This window comes from Protopterus annectens, chromosome 16.part0 (assembly GCF_019279795.1).
Source record: "Protopterus annectens isolate FY-2018-M chromosome 16.part0, PAN1.0, whole genome shotgun sequence".
Taxonomy (NCBI): domain Eukaryota; kingdom Metazoa; phylum Chordata; order Ceratodontiformes; family Protopteridae; genus Protopterus; species Protopterus annectens.
In genome coordinates this window covers 740537566-740558146 of record NC_056750.1, presented here as the reverse complement: position 1 = coordinate 740558146, position 20581 = coordinate 740537566, and the positions used below count along the sequence as shown (strand labels likewise).

Here is a 20581-nt window from a genome sequence, read left to right as displayed (position 1 = left end):
CCATAACCAAAAGTAAATATTACAATCGTTTTTATTAAAACAAGGCAGGAAGGAAATAAAACACCAACATAAAACTTCAGTCTCCTTAACTTTTTTCAGCTAGTTTAACAGTTCAACATTTCTCAATCTCTGGTAAATACTGCACAGTATATTACACTTAAGGAATAACACTCTGGTTTCAAATAAAAGAATAATTTACAATTTAGGCATGTCTTACCTTGTTTTTCATCTTTGCTCTCTGTCTGAATTCAGAACATACCACACTAACTATGCTTTCCACTGATGAACACTTACTCTATTCAATCAAGGGTTTCAGGAAGGGAAGACAAGAACAGGTGTTATCAGTCACCTTCCAGCTTCAGTTCATTAACCCATTGTTAGCCAAGGCCAGAGAAACACATATCTGCTATCTCATAGCCCTGCAAGGCACATCACCCACCAATTAAGCAGAACTGAATAGATGTTCTGGTTTAAGAACTTTCTGCTTTCTCACAGCATTAACAATCTCATCTGCACTAATAACAGACCTAGATAAAGTGCCCTTTCAATGCTCCAAGTAAATGTAAGTCTTTTAATAACAGAAGTGCAGGAAGATGAAACCTATTCTTTTCATCTTGCTGATACATTATGAAGAGCTTCAGAAGGCTGAAAAGCACTGCTATAAGCTGTATTGTGTATTACAATAAAGCTCTGACTATGACACAGTCATTAGAGGCTCAGACTGTAGGAGAAGCTAAATACAATAAAATGGGGCTGATGGAAACAATGCCTACCTGCTTGTTCTAGGAGAGATGAACAGATGTGCTGGGGAGCATGCCTAGCATATGTGATCTCACAGAGACATGAGAGGCAGCTGCCATATACAAGGTGTGCAGGCAATGAGGGGGAGAACACTCCATACATGGTGAGTGGTGACTCATTATGCCCACTGTATTCTCGCATAGTGATGCAACTCAGTGAACTCGAGGAAGGCAGGGCTTAATTAAAAGCCCCACTAAAGATTTCAGTATGATGGATCCTCACTTAGCCCCATTCCACTCAGGGGATGGGGGAGAGTCTTAGCTGAAATCCCTACTGATGTTATGGGGGTTCCCCTCAGTGGGTCACTCCTTGTGCAGGTTACGTGAGAAGGCCATCTTAAGCTTTGGCACTATGAAGCATTCTGCAGTCAGCCAAAGTGGAGATGGGAAAATCTGTAAAACATTTTATTTATATATTAATATACAAAACAATAATAATTTTACAAGAACATCTTCTCTGTCCCCACTTTGATAGGAAGGACGAGTCTCTTCTTTTGATGTAATTATTAGAATGCCACTGGTTCATAAACTGCAAAACATAACATTATCGAGAACATCCTTCCTGTTTCCACTTTTATGCTCTGTAAAAATAAGTATTAGGAAGACAAGGTATCTTCTTTCCATTTCATTAACTGACAAGAAAAAGTTTCGGAGATGAATAAACAATTTATTTTGTAAAAGAGTGCAGTGATACTTCTACTTTCATTTGTTTTGGAAAGCTCTGACAGGTCTTACTGTTAATGACGAATTGCGACGAACAACTTATTTTCTTGGACTATGATTAGCTAAAATGTTTAATTTGTTACTAGAACAGATACGAATGACCCCTCCACCCCCATAATCATTTTATTTGGGTCTTGCAGCCTTGCAGGTCTTCTGTCATACATAATAAGCACTATTGTGATACTTTGTAAATAATTTGAATTACATGATGTACCAGAATTCTTGTTCATGGCTAAAAAATATATTGAAATAATTCATCTATAAGTGAAGAAGTAATATACACCAATGATGTGAATATATATATATATATATATATATATATATATATATATATATGGGTCTACTTCTGTTTGTCAAAAACACTTTTTCAACAAACAGAAGATTGAATCACTTAAGCGAAAGTGCACTACATCGACAGTGCACTTTCGCAAAAGCTATTTCACCTAAGCACATTACAGTGGGGATAAGGAAATATATCCTATTCCCCACTGTAGTGTGATCTCGGAGTTAGTATATTTAAGTAGGGGGGACATGAGGGATGCAGGGGGGCTGGCCCCCCAACTTTTTTATTCATATTTATCCCTTGTTGACCAGCTTAGTCAAACTATATTAGTAGCTTCTTTTAAGGGATGACCTTAGGTAATATTTATACTACAAGGAGAAATACTGCCAAGGGCATTAGGGAACTTGCTCTACTCTTTGGTGTATACATGTGCCTAGTATAATCAATGAGGAGGGAACAGGGTGTTGGTAAAATACTGGGGACATCCAAAAACATGTTTCTTTTCTGGTAAAAATGATCATTTAATTAATTACTGTGATAAAAGAAAATGCATTATTTGTACTAAAACTGGTCATGAAACAAAAAATGTAAAAAAAAAGGTATAAAATGTGAAAAACAGGACACTCATTGATGGACTGTGATGTAAAAGGAAAAGATACACAGAAAAGAAAAGAAAATGAAGCAAAAGATAATGTTAGAGTAGATAATACAGAAGGGATTCAAAAAAAAAATGAGAAAGACGTAACGGCGAGAGTAAGGGAAAACAGAAGGGAAGAAATAGAAAAAGAAATAAGCAACGTTTGTGAAGAGGGAGAAGATAAGTGGGTAAGAATTAAAAGTAAAAGGAATTCTACTGGGAAGAGAGTAAAGAACAGAAAACATAAATTTAAAAATGTAGATATTGGAGAAAATAAGAAAGGAAAAGGATGAATAATAACAAAATATTCCTTATAGAGTGACAATCATATCCATAAATGTGAACAGCATAAAGAATGCAAAAAGAAGATTAGGGGTGTTAGAATGCTGTAGACTGCTTGATATGGATATCATAATACTAATAGATATAAAAGTTTTTAATGGAGAAACAGAGAACATAAGTAAACAAACTATGGGAAGGTAAAGTTACATGGAATATAGAAGTAGGAAAGTACTCAGGCAAAACAATTTTAAGTAAGGAAATTATCAACATTTTGAGCTACACATTGGTAATACCAGGAAAAGTGTTAATAGTGGTTAAAAAATGGAAGAACCAAGAATACATAATTGTGACACTTTATGTGCACATTTTACAAAAGCAAAGGGAATATTTAAAAATTCTTGATTACTTAAGTGTCACTATACAGATAATATAAGTGGGCAATTTTAACTGTGATTTAAAGCATAGGAGAAAAGGAGCAGATGTTAAAGTCATTTTTGAAATAATTAAAAGTTGAAAGATGTATTTATGGAACAATTCTTCTTCTTCTTGGTTCGGCTTTTCCCAGTTAGGGGTCGCCACAGCGGATCATCTGTCCGCTCATGACTGGCAGTGGAATTTTACGGTGTCAAGTTGCCAGCCCAGCCCAACTTTCCACAGAAGGCATATACACACACACACACACACACACACACACACACACACACACACACACACACACACACACACACACTCACACCTAGGGCTAATTTAGAGTGTCCAATCCACCTACTGCATGTCTTTGGGATGTGGGAGGAAACCAGAGCACCCAGAGGAAACCCAGGTGACCACATGGAGGACAAGCAGACTCCACACAGAAGGCACCCCAGCCGAGAATCGAACAGGAGAACCTCTTGTTGTGAGGGGGCAATGCTAACCGCTGTTACACTCTAAATTGCCCTAGGTGTGAGTGCGTGTGTGTGTGTGTGTGTGTGTGTGTGTGTGTGTGTGTGTGTGTGTGTGTGTGTGTGTGCCTTCCGTTGAAAGCTGGGCACCAGGCTGGCAACTCGTCACCATAAAATCACTACTGCCAATCATGAGTGGACAGGTGATCCGCTGTGGCGACCCCTAACCAGGAAAAGCCGAAAGAAGAAGAAGAAGATAAGATACAACATGGAGTATTATGGGAGATTTTAGAAGAATATGATATAAGTAAATAAATAATGTTCTGGTTTCACTGTATAACAAAAATAAAGTTAAATTAATGGTTAATGAATGGTTGAGTGAGTAAACAAAATAAAAAGTGATATAAAACATGGATGTCCAGCAAATAGTATATTGTTTGCATTAATAATGAATGCAATTGTGAATGAAGTAAGTTTAACATTAAAAGAAGTTAAATACTGCACAGCAGAAGGAAATCAGATTCTAGTAATGTTTTCTTTTGCAGACGATTTAGTATTCATTGTAAAAAAATGAAGGATGGATGAAAACAGCTTTTAAGACACTTAGTTAGGAATTAAGGGTGTTTGGTTGAGTATTATTGAGGAAAAGAGTAAGGGGCTAGGTTTTTCAGGTATAATAAAAGGTATTCAGGTTAATAAAGAAGAGACAGATATTGTGGGAATAAAGTTTGGTAATGAACAACAGAGATTAATATAGTGGCAGCCATGACAAATAAAATAAGACACATTTGCATACATTGGTGAACATTCAAGCTTACATATGGAAAAAAGCATATTTACTTAACTCAGTGATGTTAGGTAAAAATAGCTGATTTAGCAAGTGTGTTTTGATGCCAAATGAATTTAAGATCTATCTGATCTCCTTCCTATCTCTTTAGGAGTGCCACAAGGCTCTATCTTAGGCCCACTTCTATTTTCCATCTTTATTAATGACCTGCAATCAGCTATCCCAAACACTACCTGCATTCAATATGCAGATGATTCTACTATAATCTGCACAGCTACGTCACAAACTGAACTCCAGTCTCTTACCCAAAATGCTTTTAACACTGTAGAACAATGGTTTTCACACTGTTGCCTGCTCCTTAACCCCAAGAAAACCAAACTGCTACTCTTCTCACCTACCCGAAAGTCAACTCCACTAAACTTCACTCTCACTTCCACTGACGGTACTCTTATTTCTCCTGACCCAACTACTAAATTATTAGGAATAACAATAGACAACAATCTCAACTTTGACTTTCACATCAACAATACAATAAAATTAGTGAATAAAAAAATAGGATCCCTATACAGAATCAAACCTTTCCTTACACCTGAAGCAAGAACCACCATAGCCAGAACTCACCTAATCTCTACTCTTCTCTGTGCTTCCCCCATATACAGTAATCTCTCCAATAGCAACCTCAAGAAACTAGCAACATCTTACCACAATATTGCTAGATTTGCTACAGGATTCCCTTTTAGAACCCATCACTGTCTGAATCTAAGACAACTAGGGTGGCTTGAACTTCCTAACCAGCTTGAACTTCAACAGCTCACAATAGCTCACAAGATCCTAAACCAACCCACCAAAACACCAATACTCTCCAGCCTTATTACACCATATAACAATCTGAAACATCTACGCTCTTCAAACAAACTACTGATTAATATTGCTAAACCCAATAACTCTGCAGGAGACTGCCTCTTCTCCAACTCTGTTGGAAAAATATGGAACAAACTACCCTCTGATATCATATCTCAGACTTCTCTCACAATTTTTAAAAGGCAACTGAAAATGTATCTCAATAAACACTGGCTATGCTCCTGCACTAACCCAGACTAACTCTGCTTCTTCTTCTCTTTCGTTTCTTTTTCCATAATGTTTTTCCCAGTATCCTTGATAATTTTCCCTTTACATAACATTTATGTATATATATTTTTTCACATATATATTGTCTGACTACTGTAATTCACATCATGTGAAAAAAAAAATGTATTTTATTACCTATTTTGGTTTGCTGCCATCATAATATCTGTTATAACCTGTATTGTCTATTTCTGTTTAAACTTGTAATAACTAAAAATAAAATAAAGGGGCTCAAACATATGTCATACGATGCCCGACTGAAGAAACTCCAGCTCTATTCAGTCGCATACCGTCTGCTCAGAGGTGATCTGTGCTTGACATACAAGGCCATGTCCAACCCGGAATTAATGGACATGCTCCACCTCAAAAAATCCAAATCCACCAGAGCCACGAGAGCAAGAGACTTAAACCTCAACACAGATATAAATAGGACATGCTGGAGGGACAGATTCATCACCCAGAGACTCCCTACACTATGGAACAGAATCCCAGTCCATGTGAGGCAGAGCCCCTCACTGACTCTGTTCAAGAGAAATCTTGACGAGTGGATGGGAGATCGTAGGTTTACCCCGGGAATCATCTCTGTATCACTGCTGGACAGAGGCACAGCAAACTAATGGGTATAGTATTCTCATCCTAAGGGGTGGTGAAAGCCACACACACTCTGGCTAGGCTTATAAATGCCCTAGGGCAGATAGCCTAGTATGAACCTATGAACCTATGAACTAGTGGAGCTTTTCTCCCCGGGCCTCTACATGGACATATATCCAGCTAGACTAGCCCGGTCAACAAATGTAAAATAAAAATAGAAATAAAATAAAGAAAGAATCACCTTCTGTGTGGTTTGCATTTATATGGGGATTGAGATTAAATCCAGTTAAATAAGGAATTCTGTATGCTTCCAAAAATGAATGAAGTTTGTGTTTAATAAATCCAACTGTGCACTTAACTTCACTGAATTTGTATACAGTACTGACTTGGATTAAAGAAAGACAGAAAAAAATGGTAGTAAATATAATGAAAGAAAAATAAAGAGATATTTGGGAGAAACTTTAACAGTTTAAAAGAAATAAAGCAATGATAAATATGGAAATAAGAACATATCAAGAGAACGTATAGGTATGGAAGATTGATAAAAAATAATACAGAAAAAAAAGGAATGGTATGAAAATATAATGAATACCTTTTATTATATTTTTTAATGGAAGCATTTGGAAGAAAGAAAAAGAAACTATAAAAGCAAGAAAGAATAGCTATGAAACAGATTATTTATGGAGATTATCCATAAACAAGCTCCAGTAAAGGGACACGTGTCATATAAGAAGGTAGGGGAAAGAATTTATACATATCATGGAGAAATGGAAGCTATGGACCATGTGTTTTTAAAATGTTAAAGAGTGAGTCAGTTATGGAAAAAAATGGGAAAATGAATATATATGCAATGAAAAGTGTAACTATGGATATGATAGAGTACTACAATACTATAAAAATAGAAAAATAAAAAAAATAACATCCGTAATAGTACCTATCATATGGATATAACAAAGTACTATAATACTATAAAAATGGAAAACAAAAAGATGTGGATAAATGGGGTGAAAAGTTGTTTTGTACAATATGGATTATCTGCAATAAATGAATGAATTAAATAAGATTTAATGGAAAATGGATATTGTCAGAAATCTTGAAAAAGATACCATTCTGGTTATGGAAAAAAACAGTGGGGGATTAAAAGAGTGATAAAAGAGAGAGGAAAATATGTAAAACAGTTAATAAGAATTGTAAATAAGTTATATATAAATCTGTACATAATGTAGATGATGTATATTATGAATTTTAAATAAAGAACCCCTACACTTTTTAATAGGTACTGTGAGAGCTTTTACATGTACATGGACAGAAACTGCTATATGCAAATGCCTGGAATACATTACCATCTCACATCAGATCTATCACTAACTACAGCTCCTTTAAAACTGCACTAAAATCTATGTACCAGAAGTCATGGATATGCCTCTGCAATGACCCTACATAATCCTATCTTCCTACCTTCCAGATCTAGCATAGCTTCTCTTCCTATCAGCTACTACTACATCCTACTACTCTGCCTTTCAAAACCGTACTTCCAACAACTTGATTAAAGTCCAGTACTAACCCCTCAGCTTCTACTACTGTAGTCTTTCACTTAATTACTACCAACATTTATTTTTGCTTACTGCTCATAACTTAGATTATATCTCTTCCCTCTCCTCTGCCTCACTCTTTAGCTACTTACCTTTCTTATACTTTCTACACATTTGCTTCTCTACTTCTCTTCATGTATCTCTGCCACGTTTTTGCCTCATCAACTTTCACTGCTTTTATACTATCCGTGCCCCCTCCCCCCCAAAAAATAAACAAAACAAAAAAAATGTACATGTTCTGATGAAAAAGTTTTGTATAGTTTGTATAGTTTTGTAGGCTTTGTGATCTCATCTAAGTTTTTGCTTTGGCAATGTATGCAACTGTCTTGGAGATTTTCTCCTCGGGTCTCCACTGTAAAAGGGTCTCTACCCAGTTGGACTAACCCAGTTAACAAATGTGAAATAAATAAATAAATACAATATACCTGAGCTCTCACTAGCGTAGGCAGGAGGAGCCTCAGTTTAAAGTCTCATTAAATGGAAGACACACTTAAGAGTGCAGCACCCCCCTTTACGTTGCACTACAATGTTAGTGATTCATCCACCTGATGTATGAATATAAATCACAGCCTTTTGCACCAAAGGTGTGTTCTCTTTAGCCATACCTCTCATCTTCTCATCTTCTTAGTCCAAGAAATATGGACAAACCAAAAATGATGGGGGGAGCAAAGACCAAATAACTGGATAGATTTTAAATATTGCTCTTATAAACTTAGAAATTTGACAGAATAACAGGATATGTGTTAGCATACATTTTCTGACAGATGTGAAGTCTGAAACTCAAATGTATGTCCTTATTTAGTGATGTTAATCCTCAGAGATTTGACAGAAAGGCACACATTTTATGAGGAATAGACCAAAAAATATGAGGCAAACATTTGCATGTTCTGCAAAAATCTAGACAGTTGAGAGGTACACCTATTGCACCAGTGACACTGCTATATCAAAAACAGTAAAGTAAATAAAAAAGCTAAAAAATAAGCTCATATAATTTGAGTATTGTACAGTTTTCAAGTCAAAAGGTATGTTCTCTGTGCTTGTATTGCTAGAAATTATTCCTTAAATCAGAATAAAAAAATGCATTTGATGGTGAAGTTAATAATACAAGGTACATACAATAACAAGTAGTGGGGGTTCCAAAATGCATTTAATTCCCAGTTGTGATATTAGACAGCTATAAAGAGGCACAAACTGTCTCTGGCTAGCCTTTTCAATTTTTTGCTAAAATGCATATCATGAGTCCACTATTTGCATCAAGAGATAACATCCTGAGTGTTACCCAGGTGATCAGTAATTTTTGCGGTGTGGGGTGAGAAATATCCAGATCTTTTTGGATGAATCCCCATTGCAGGAGGGGTGCTGTCTACAAAGGGGCAGAGATAACATTATACATATCATAAATGTCCATTTCATGCCAACCCCTTATACATGAATGGACATGGAGATGATACAATCGGTTATAAAACTCACTGCCTGCTTACTTGGCTCTCAGACCAGGGAGAAAGTATGCTGAAGGACTCTCCTCCCTCCTACCCCTAGGGAATAAAGGAACCACCGGAGTGTCCAGGAGCACAAACATTACTGATCAGTTAGGAGAAGGATTGAACCCAGGACCAAAAACAATTCTAACCACAACCTTCCCCTCAAAGCACAATCCACAGCCCCAGCGATCTCAGTTGCATTCCCTTCAGATATGTTTATTATTTACACCTGCTTAAATAAACCTTGGGAATGAAAGCAGATAACTTTGAGATTAATTACACAGCTAGAAGGTAAAATTAGCTTAACTGCGTACAACAAGGATTTAAATGTAAATTGTGAACCGTGACATGTTCTCTCTCTCATTTTTAATAATGGTAATCTTTTGTGAGTCTAGTGTTACTAATACTATCTGGAGACAGTGTATTTTAATAATATAAGACACAAAATCATGTAGTTTCTTCTTTGAAATCTTATTCTTAAAGTCTTCTTAAAACTTAATTTAAAGACAGAATATATGATACAATTAATTAGTACCTCTTTTCTTACTGGAAGCTTGTGATACAGAACACTGTCCCAACCCTGGGTCATCAACGGGTGACTTAAAAAAAACATACAAAACAGTTTCCTCACCAAACATGCAGTTCTGAACAACAACATACTGATGGCAGATGAATGACATCAACTGTTTCCGCCACAATGAAATTGATTTGAATAGCTCAGTATAAAATTAATATCATTGCTCTTTCCAAGACATGGTTACAACACAAACCCTTTATACTAGTAAGTACATTTCATTAACAATTCATTAAAAGGACACAGCTGGTGTTAGAAATTAATTTTTAATGTTGGTATTGACCAAAAAGGATTAATTAATTTTCCATTTCATGATAAGACAATAAAGAAACAAGCAATCCCAAAATTGATGGTGGCTAATTCAACACTCACCAGAACCACACATCTCTCTCTCTCTTTGTTTTTCCCATTTACTTCACTTCTTTCCATTTATTCTAACAGCCTTCAAATCCTTCCTAAATAAATAATCACCATGAATCATAAAAATGGATTATCCTCCAATAAAGTGATCTCAGACTTAACTGGACTTACACCATTGAATAACAATTGATGCAGGTCTCCTCTCTGCAAAGCTTAACTCAAACTGAAATGTATGAAGCTAGACCAGACCCGGATAATGCTGATGAGTTACTTCCTGATGTGATCCTTACCACCATAGTAGATGTGTTAAACGTTTCATTCTGCCTAACTCTATGGCATAGAGGAAGGAGCTCTGAATGTAGCCCAGGTGACTGTAGTTCAAACATCAGCTCTGACAATGCATGATTTGGGCAAAAAGAAAAACAAGGGAGTGAAGGAGTAGCTCACTCATTTTACCCAACGTGGGTAGAAGGTGTTAGTGAGTCCCAGCAAGCAGATTGGGAGGTATGATTTCCCTGGTAGAGACCAAGGAAATGGCTTGCCATACTGCTAGTGGAGAGGATGGGCTGCCCCTTTTACAAGCTAATGATCATCATCGTCACCCTCAGCAGTCACCTGGTGGATATTCTTCAACGATGCCTCACTGGGTAGGTGTAGCTAGAGCTGGGGAAAAAAAAAAAGAAATCCTGAACCACTTCAGATGATTGTCTGAATAAAGGCCCCTCTCTGGTGAATTTCACCCCAATGATGGAAAATGAGCAAGTTGCTTTACTATTAGAGGATGTCACAGCCATCATGTAATATGTGTTCTACGTTATGGCTCAATCAGCAGATTTAAAGAGAATCATCTGGGTACATTATGTTGCTACAAATGCTGCTATAGAGATTACTGCTGTGGTGTGTGGCTTCCATGAAAATGTCACCCAGCACTGACAGTGCTGTGGTAATGCGCTGCACAGTCTCATCAGAACTATAGTGACACACATCTCTGCTATATCATTCTCCTGTGGAGAATATCAAGTGTCCCCATCAGCACCTTGTCTAAGATCAAGGCTGGGTACATACACAGCATAGTCATGTTAAACAGTCATTGCAGCATACAAAGTCAGCTCTTGCATGTTCCTTCACATCTGGGAATATTTCACTCCACCATCCCATGTCAAGGGCAGAGAAGCCTGCCAGACAACATGGGCAAAACACCTCTCCACAGCGGAACTCCAGTCTGCTAATGATTGGCAGCTGATTTTTACGTACCAGCTTGCCAGGCCTGACGCACAACCTTCAAGGAAGGTACGCCCATTCACGCATGTCTCCACGCAGAAGACGCTCTAGCTGAGAATCGAACCGGACAGCGTCTTACTGGGAGGCGACAATGCTACTGCAGCACCACCACCGCGGCAGGTTAAGCAGAAGTAATAGCATTATTGTAGTTATTACCCCTATTATGCAGGTCAGCAGGATAATGAAAATAAGAGAGTTTGCCATTTCTGTAACATAACTGACATAGTGAGGAGGAAGCCGTCTTTGGCAGCAAAGTTTCTCAAAAGTCTGAAACAAGTGTACCTTCTGTCCACAGAATAGAAATGAATGGCCTGTTTAGCTGCTGAAAGAATGTACTTTTTAACAGATTTATTTAGTAACTTAAAGATAACATGCCGAGGGTATAAATCCTTATCAATCCTGGGCCGTAATAATGCGTGAGCATGTTAAGTGCTGACTGCGATGGCAGGCGATAAGTAAAAAAGTGTCACGTAGGTGTTTCTCAAACAAAACAGTTAAATGTTCACCTTCTATTCCCTCTTTGAGCCCCACCAGTCGAAAATTATTCCTCCCCACTCAGAAAATGCAATTAATTTCAAAAGAACTCTGTCTTTTAGCTTTCTCTTTTAGTAGGATTGATTACAAACTAATATAAACTAGAAAAGCAGTACTATTATTTAGAGAATTTCCCATTCCAGACTGTAGACTGGCTCAGGGACTTTCCAAGTGCTTATTAAAACAATAATTTGTGCCATGTTTATGGATTATCATTATTCAACTTTAACAATGGTGTTGTGCCTCTACAATGACACCTTTTCTTATGAATTTGAGACACTATACTATACAATGAGTTTTCCCAAGGCTATCTAAATTACTGAAATATTGTCAGTAAGATTGTTTTTATTATCTTATTTTGTGCTTCTAGCACTTAGATGAGTCACTTAACAATCTTTGTTCACATACAAATACATAGCAAATGAAATCATATTTTTACACATTGAAAAAAATATCAGTACACACCAATATTATATATTCCTCATTCTGAAGGCGATATGAACCTCCTTGAAATTGATTACATGTACAGATCTGAAATCATAGGACTGCATATATATCTGCTGATCTCATCAGATCCAAGCATAGTGAGAAGTTTTGAAACATGAAGAGAACAAATGTAAAATGACTTCCCACTTAGTATAGAGAAGGATATCGATGTCAAGCACATCGGGAATGGAGAGCATACCAGAAGTAGGCAAAAATCAGGCAGCAACTGAATGTGCCAAAAATCAATGGAGAAATATCAGGAGAAGGATCAGCTGAGACGGTATTAAATGTGGAAAGTCATAAATACAGCTGCAAATATAGAAATCACCTGGAACAACATCAAAACAATGCAGGAATGGTTAAGGAGAGGTGAATTTAAACCGAAAGATGAAAAGTTAATATTAATGCCCAAGATAGTGGACTACTTACATGTTGGTTTACAAAGACAATTGGAAATGTGAGAGAAACAGACAAATGCAGTTTCTGTAAAATAGAGCTGAAACAGCCGCACATCTTGTTAAAGGGTGTGAAACACTAATGGCTGAGGGCTTGTATACTGAAAGGCATGATAATGGGAAAGACTGTTGCATTTAAGATTGTGCAAACATTACAATATTAAAGTAGCTGAGAAGCATTGGAAAAATGAGCTACAGAGCATTATATTAATGGCATTACCCTTTACCAACAGAAAACCAGATATACTAGTCCATGAACAGAAGACAAAAGTAACACTGATCACTGAAATTGCTACACCCAGTCATCACACTGCCTGATGTACAGATAGTCACAAAGTCATAAAAGAGCAGGATATGAGGACAAATACTAGGGCAATGGGGAGTAAGGACACACAGACATTTCCAATAGAAATAGGAGCAATGGGTCTCATAAAAAATAATTTAAAGTCTTATTTAGATATGCTACCGTTACGTGTAACTCGACATGAATTGCTGAAGGAGTCAGTTCTGGGCACATTGCAGGTGCTGCAAAGTACACTTTCAGTTAACATCAAACACTGAAACAATGCTAATTCTGCAAACTTTAATCATAATTTGGTTTAGGAATTGGGTCCATTCCCACCATGATATTAGAAACCCGAAAGACTTGGAAGGAAATAAAAAAGAGTTTATGATCTCTTCCCCCAGCACAAAATGTGCAAGGGGCTGACTTCCCAAATTCTGTCATTCAAGCGAAGCAAGACAACCTAAAGAAAAAAATACACTCAGATCAGATGACTCAGCCAAATAAAATATTTTTTTCTAGAATGAACATACCAGCCTAGATATTTTAAACTACAACTTCAAAGTTTCATTAGTCAGTCTGAAGTACCGGTTCAAGTTTTTACCGTGGTGCCGCACCTTAGCATGCACTTTCTCATTTAAAATATTGGAAAAAAACATATTTTCTAACTTAATGGAAGTAAAATAAAGCCCTTATTCATATTTCAATTCCATAAACATTGGTATATGTATATCATTCATTTACTGAAGAGAAGTACCTGCTTAAATCCTTGCATAGCAAATACATTACAAACACTGGCTATACTCACATAAAGGCAACTTTGGATTTTTTTCTTTTTCAAAGGGTACTGGGGCCTATTTCTTCCTTCAGCCAGGGCTTCTGTTTCAAAGTTATTTTTAGTTAATTCAATAGATAATCAATAAAATGGTCCACTAACACCGATGGACTCTAAAAATTTCCATATCCTTGTAAAGATTTGTTTAGAAAATTCTTCAAATATTATCAGATGTAAAAGCGAGCAGCACAATACACCATAACAGTACATCTGTAAAGGGTATTGTATAAATAGTGTGGCTGTCTCAAAACAAATGCATGTTAGGGATAATTTCATGAGCGGCACGAAGCTTACACATGCAAGCTTAAGCAAGAAAAATGCCATGCATGCAAAAAAATGTGATATGTATATATGTATAATGTGCAAAATAAGAGTCTATCCTGAAAGCTTTGAAAGTTTACATTTTTCACTCACAAAATTCTTTGGTTTAATTCTTCCATGTGTACATGATAATTTCGTAGTGAGATTTCTTTTCCTCCCATATATTGTAAGCATGTAGGAGGTGAATAGTGATGCTTAAGTTATGTGTAAGTTCGAATATATGTGGGCTGCTTGACAGAATTTATTCTATTTCCTGTCTCATAGCAGTTAAATGCTGGGAGAGGATCTGACTCCACATAACCTTGTACTGGTAAAGAAAATATTTAAAATGGATGGACAGATACATTAACAGATAGATAAATAGATGGACAGACAGATGTATGGAAGGATGGACACACACCACAGAACAACATAGTGCTACTAAAGTGCATGTTACCCTACAACAGTGGAAGCTCATGAATTCTAGTTAAATCACTGGAGCCATTTAAGGAAATTATTCCATTTGCATGTTTTTACTATATCAAGATTTTCACAAGCCGAATTATAGTAGTGCTGGATGAAGAGAGGCACAAAGTAACCCATATGCAGACAGGGAAGTTTAGTTCATGCACAAGTCACTTATTGCTAAGAGTTACAGAGAAACAGTATACATAAAATTAGGAAAAAAGAGATGACATAAATCTTCATAATGTCCCTTGACACTGACACTGAAAAATAATACATCTAAAAAATATTTCAAAAGTGGAAGGAAGAAAATTACATGATAACTCAATTTTGTACTTAGAATTATAGATCTGCATTACAGTTATGTTTTCTTCCTACAGGTCTACAAGCTTTTCAGTATTCCACCAGAATGAAAAAAACTGATTACTTTTTCTATATACCCTACAACTTATAGTCATCCTTGGGTTCAGTGGAATTTCTACGCTGAACTGTTGGTTATCCCTCCAATTTTTGTCTCTTTTTTAGCCACTATTAAAGTACAGTTTTGTACCTACCATAAATGTAGATGTTCGAAGATCCACATTGCTGCAGTCCTTACATATGGGTAGTCCACTGTCCTCGGTCGGCCCGAATACCAAAGTATTAGTCTGACGTCGGTCAAGGCGCTTAAAACTGACATCAGGACGTCAGGGTACAAAAGCGCATGACCGACGTCATATCCTCAGTCTTTTCTTGCCCCAGATGTCAGAAGGCCCTAAAAGGAAAGGCCAAAGCCAAAAAACAGCAAAAACCAACCAACCACCCCTGCACTAACCATATTTATAATATTTACAATATTTACAACCCCAACCACACAACCACCTCTAACTACAGAGGGGGAGGAGGGAGGGTTAATTGGACTGCAGCAATGTGGATCTTCGAACATCTACATTTATGGTAGGTACAAAACTGCACTATGTTCTTCATCTCACATTGCTGCAGTCCTTACATATGGGTAGAATCCCAAAGCAGAGGTAAGGGAGGATGGCAAAACTAAAAAGCATTAGGAGCTGCCAAAATGCCCTGTAAAATTGCAGTGGCAAATCCAGCCCTAGATCTAGAGTAAAGTGGAAGGTGGTAATGCTTAGAGAAAGTATGCACTGAACTCCAAGTAGCTGCCTCCAAAATATCTTTAGTAGCCACCCCTAAAAAAGCTGTAGAAGTGGCAGTAGCCCTAGTGGAATGAGGCCTAATCCCAGCTGGAATCTCCTTACCATGATGGGAATAACAGAAAGCAATACAAAACCAATCCACTTAGAAATAGTTTGTTTTGAAACAGGTTTGCCCTGAGAACCCAAAGCAAATGAAACAAACAACTGCTGAGACTGCCTGAACCCCTTAGTTCTGCTCTAATAATATCGCAACTGTCTGTGTATATCCAAAGTGTGCAAAATCTTCTCCCCTTTATTTTGGGGGTTTGCATAAAAAGTAGGCAAATGAATAGTTTGGTTTAAAGCCACACTAGAAACCACTTTAGGCATAAAAGAAGGGTTAGTACGCAAAGACACCCTATCCTTGTGGAAAATTAAGAAAGGCTCAACCGCCATAAGGGCCTGTAATTCAGAAACCCTTCTCGCAGAGGTAATGGCCAACAAAAAGCAGTCTTCCATGATAAATATTTCAACTCGGCAGTTGCTGCAGGCTCAAAAGGTTGTAGAGTGAGTTTCTCCAACACAAAATTGAGATCCCAAGCAGGAGTAGGAGCTCTACGTGGGGTCTTATATTCTTTGCCCCTCTAAGGAATTGCTTAAACAAAGGATGAGAAAATAATGGTGGGTCACAGTCATAGTGAGCAGAAATTGCTGCAGCATGAACCTTTATAGAGGAGAAGGACAAACCTTTGTCCAATAACTCAGTAAGGTATTGAAGAGCAACACTTAAATTAGGTTTAGAAACATCAAAGTCCTTTGCTGTGCTCCAAATTAAAAATCTCCTCCATTTATCTGCGTAAACTTTCCTTGTACTAGGCCTTCTGGCCTCCAAAATAACATTCAAAACTTGTTGTGGAAGCTGAGACCCTCCAGGGTTTAAAACAGAATATGCCAGGCTGTTAGATGTAGAGAGTGAAGTTTGACATTGAGTAAATGACTGTTCTCCTGAGACAGCAGGTGTGGAATCGAAGGCAAAGGCCATGGAGGCTCCGTACCAGACTTCTCAGTAATGGGTACCAGTGCTGTCGAGGCCAATCCGGAGCTATTAAAATCATGGTTGGCTTGTCCTGTCTGACCTTCAGGAGTACCTTTGGGAGGAGAGGCAGTGGTGGAAAGGCATACACGTGAAGATTGCTCCAATTGAATGAGAGAGCATCCACTTTCCAAGCTGTGGGATGAAACCTTTTTGTGCAAAACTTTGGCAGCTGGTAATTTAGTGGAGAAGCGAACAGATCTATGTCTGGAGTTCCCCATAACACTGTCAATTTTTGAAATACATGAGGATCCAATTTCCACTCGAGGGGATGCATAATTTGTCTGCTCAACACATCTGCTAAGGAGTTCTGTGCTCCTGGCAGAAACCTTGCCTGAAGATGTAGCTGTAAACTGAGAGCAGTCTCCCACAAAATCATTGCTTGTCTGCATAGAGGATAAGAATGTGTCCCCCCTTGCTTGTTGATGTACCACATGACAGTTGTGTTGTCTGTTTGAATCAACACTTGCCCTGGAAGAAGTAAATCCTTGAAAGCTATCAATGCAAATTGGACTGCTAACATCTCCTTCAAGTTGATATGTAAATGTTGAAGTCTGGCAGGCCACGTGTCTTGTACCCATTTTCCATTTAGATGAGCTCCCCAAGCTTTGTCTGAGGCATCTGTCATTAGAATCTGACTCGCCTCTGGTCGGGTCACAGAGAGTCCCTTGTTTAGGTGACATTCCTGAGCCCACCACAAAAATTCCTTTTGAATGCAAGGTATTATCTGAATGACAGTGTCCAAATCTTGGCAGTGTTAGTCCATACATTTTGAGATACCATTGTAGCTTCCTCATATGCAGTTTGGCATTGGGAAGTACCAGAATACAAGATGCCATGAACCCCAAGGCTTGAAGGACTGTCCTTGCAGTCAGCCTGGACTGACGAGACAACTGTTGGAAGTAAAGAGAAAGATTCTTTTGTTTGTCCGGGGTCAAAAAGGCCATCTGGGATGCTGTATTCAGTCTCACACCCAGAAAGCACATGTCCTGAGAGGGTACTAGACTGGACTTTATTTCGTTCACAGAATACCCTAGGCATCTTAACACTGCCATCACATACTGTAAATGATGAAGAAGTTCGTCAATTCCTTGAGCCAGAATCAGGCAATCGTCCAAATAAGGATAGATTTGTATTCCTCTTAGCCTGAAGAAAGCTACCACTGGAGCCAGAACCTTTGTGAACACTCTGGGCGCAGTAGATAAGCCAAAGGGCAATGCAGAGAACTGATAATGAAAAGTCCCAGCCCGAAAACGCAGATACTTCCTGCAACAGGGCCTGATAGGAACATGAAGGTAAGCCTCCTTGAGATCCAGAGTCACCATCCAGTGATCTTTGCCCAGTAGAGGTAAAAGCTGTTGTAACGTCAACATTTTGAACTTGGGAATGTCCAGATATGTGTTGAGGATAGCTAAATCCAAAATTGGTCTCCACGTGTTCCCTTTCTTTGGTACTAGAAACAGGCGAGAATAAAATCCTAGGCCCACTTCTGGCAGAGGGACCGGTTGTATAGCTCCTATTTGAAGTAGTAGAGAAATCTGTTTGTGAGCCTCTAGTCTTTGCTGAGGAGGAACATCTGGCATGCCTTTGAAAGGAGGTAAGGTATGGAAATAAAACTTGTAACCTTGGTGTATGATATCCAATACCCATTTGTCTTGGGTAATTAAAATCCAATTTTCTTTGAAGAGTGCCAACCGTCCTCCCAAAGGTGCTGCCAGGCATGAAGGATCTGGCAGCTGAAAAGTAGGTCATTGGGCCTGTTTACGAAAGGACTGGCCCCTGCCCTCACTCGAAGACTGTGCAGGTGAACTCCATGTTCTAGGTCTGAAGGAACTCTGAGCTCTGCCCCTACCACGTCTAGATCTACCCCTAGACTGAGAATCAGAAGAAGGATACGTCCACCCCTTAGCAGGCCAATTTCTACTAAACTTTGGAGGCTGAACTTGCAAAAAATCTTTAACAGTCTGCATAGACTTAGCCTTGTCTTCCAATTTCTTCAAGACTGACTCCACAGGTGGACCAAACAACACTTCAGACTGCAAAGGAGCATCCAAAATCCTTGTCTTAACATGGTCAGATAAATTCTGATCCTTAAGCCAGGCGTGCCTGCGAAGAACTGAACCAGTGGCAGCCACCCTAGAAGAGGCCTGCAAAGCATCAAAACCACACTGCAAAGAATGCTTACCCACCTGTTCAGAGACATGCACCAAATCTTGTAATTCTTTACAGTCAATGCCTTCTGCCAGAGCATCCACCTTAGATTTCAATTGCGAAGGAAGAAATTTTTGATATTTCAACATATGAAACTGGCAATTCAAAGCCCTCATAGCTAAGGTAGAAGATGTATAGACCTTCTTTCCCCATCTATCCAAAGCTCTGGCCTCTTTATCTAGAGGAACCGGATTCTTAACAACAGAGGCCTTGACACCCTTAGGTCCCTGACTAACAGTTTCTGAGTCTGCCCTAGGACTCTTATAGAGATATTTATGAGCCTCAGGCACCCTGTAATACCTATCCGGTTTAACAGGCGCAGGGGGCAGAGAATCAGGATTAAGTGAAGCCTCTGAAAATACATCTTGCACAACATCCAGAACAGGGGGTATAGCTAAGGGCCTATGTTGAGGTAAAAACAAAAATTCCCTAAGCCTTTTCCGTGAATCAGAGAAGTCCTGACCTTCCCACTTAAAATGTTCCCTCATAGAATGAAGTGTCTCTGAAAAAGAACAATCCTCTGGAGGAGAAGCAGAAGGAGTGGAATCTTCTGCATCAGAATCAGAATAAGGAGTGTACTCCTGCAAGTCTTCAGCCGAAGACTCTGAATCATCCGAAGCCTGTTCAAAACCTTCCAACTCTGGCTCCACCCTAGGCCTCTTATCAGGAGGGGGCATAGAACCTCTAATCAGAGTAATCAAATCTTCTGCCATTTTAAGCATGTGCTTCTTAGGCACAGACCCTGCTGAACTAGGACTGACACCAGCAGAAGCTAAACCTGGCCTGCCTCTGGAAGAAGCCTTGGAAACAGAAGGAGAGGGCCTAACCCCCCTGGGAAGGGAGGGGAGTACAGAAACCTGAGAAGCCCCTTCAGCCTGACCTGCCTCTTGAGAGGCCACATCCTGCAAAATTAAAGTCTCCCCCTGAGACTCCAGAGAAGCCTCCATCGGAACCACCGGTTCCACTGAAGCCTCTAAAGAACCGGCGTCCGGAACGGACGACTCATCATGCCTGGGTTTAACCGCTTTGTCTTTGCGCTTCTTCGTGGAAGCGGGCGTCGGAGTATCCGATGGCATATTATAATTGCACCGCTTACCGAAGACCAGCCTAGCACAATCTAACCTTCACTTAATAGTGCGCTTATTAAACCTAGCACAAAAGCGACACCCGACTACGTCGTGCTCAGGCCCCAAACAAGGAATGCACAAAGAATGGTAATCCCTATGCGGTATCTGTTTCCCACAAGAAATACAATTATTCACTTTTTCTGATATCCGGTAATACACTGAGGCAAGAAAAAACCAAAATATTCCCAACGGGTACTTAGCCAACTTGGATTCGGGTCTGAAACTCCGAACTCGAAAAATTTCAGAACGAGCGGCACTTGCAACG

General features: G+C 38.7%; 1 protein-coding gene across 4 annotated transcripts in view; it reads right to left on the bottom strand.

Moving 5' to 3' along the window:
- Positions 1 to 20581, bottom strand: part of ASTN2 (astrotactin 2) — a 7150955-nt gene that overhangs the window by 7100476 nt on the left and 29898 nt on the right. Inside the window, exon 1 of one of the 4 annotated variants that reach the window (XM_044057933.1) lies at positions 218 to 276. The exons of the other annotated variants lie outside the window; for them this stretch is intronic. The gene's annotated coding sequence lies outside the window, so the exon portion shown is untranslated. Of the gene's footprint in view, positions 1 to 217; positions 277 to 20581 lie in introns of those variants that run through there. 4 annotated transcript variants of the gene reach the window in all.